This window comes from Epinephelus moara, chromosome 1, assembly GCF_006386435.1.
Source record: "Epinephelus moara isolate mb chromosome 1, YSFRI_EMoa_1.0, whole genome shotgun sequence".
NCBI classification, from domain to species: Eukaryota; Metazoa; Chordata; class Actinopteri; order Perciformes; family Serranidae; genus Epinephelus; species Epinephelus moara.
This window is the reverse complement of record NC_065506.1, coordinates 17,161,012-17,162,065: the sequence shown is the minus strand read 5'-3', so window position 1 is coordinate 17,162,065 and position 1,054 is coordinate 17,161,012.

Genomic DNA, 1,054 nt, shown 5'->3' with positions numbered 1-1,054 from the left:
AGATTAAGAACACTGAAATGCTTTCCCTGCTGGCTTTTGTGTAGATTATTACAGTAAGTAAATATCAATGTCTTAAAGATGTTTACTATGTTTACTATTTTCCCAATAAATTTAAAAATACACACACTTGGACAAAGTCTGTCAATTCCTAGTTCCGTATTTGATTAGATGAAAGACTCTCCTTTCTTTTTTAAAAACTCATTATTTTATTTTCAAATTCAGGATCCCACAATAAAACATGCACCTTCATCTTCAACATCCTCCTACTCCTCCTCCCACACCTTCCCATTCCCCACATACAAATTCAGCTCATATCATCTACTTGCACTTCATGGTTGAAAAAAAGTAAAATAAATAATAGAGTCAAATGATATTGATAATAATTATCATCATCATAATCGTAATAACAAATGGAAAGGGAAAATTGAATTACAGATAAAACAGGGTATACAGGTCAATAATTATATAGGATCAGGCATAATTATACTCTACAAATGTGAGTTTCAGCAAGTGTAACTAATGAGTTTAATTCCTACTGTTCGTGTAACCAGATTGCATGAGTAGGAGGGTCCGGCCAGCAAATAGTGATACACGTGATAGCTGAGGTAAATAGAATCTGAAAAAGTAAGTATGCCCGTCCTTCAATACCATCTGGTATCACTCCCAAGTAGTGCTACCATGGTGTCCCTGGGTAAATCAGTACCAAAAACATCCGCGAGTATTACATATACAGTATCTCACATAAGTGAGTACACCCCTCCCATTTTTGCAAATATTTCATTGTATCTTATCATGGGACAACACTATAGAAATGACACTTTGATATAACTTAAAGTAGTCAGTATACAGCTTGTATAGTAGTATAGATTTACCTTCCTCTGAAAATTAATCAAAATACAGCCATCAACATCTAAACAGCTGGCAACATAAGTGAGTACATCCCACAGTGAACATGGCCAAACTGTGCCTTAAGTGTCAATATTTTGTGTGCCAACCATTATTATCTAGCACTGCCTTAACCCTTTTGGGCATGGAATTCACCAGAGCTCACAGG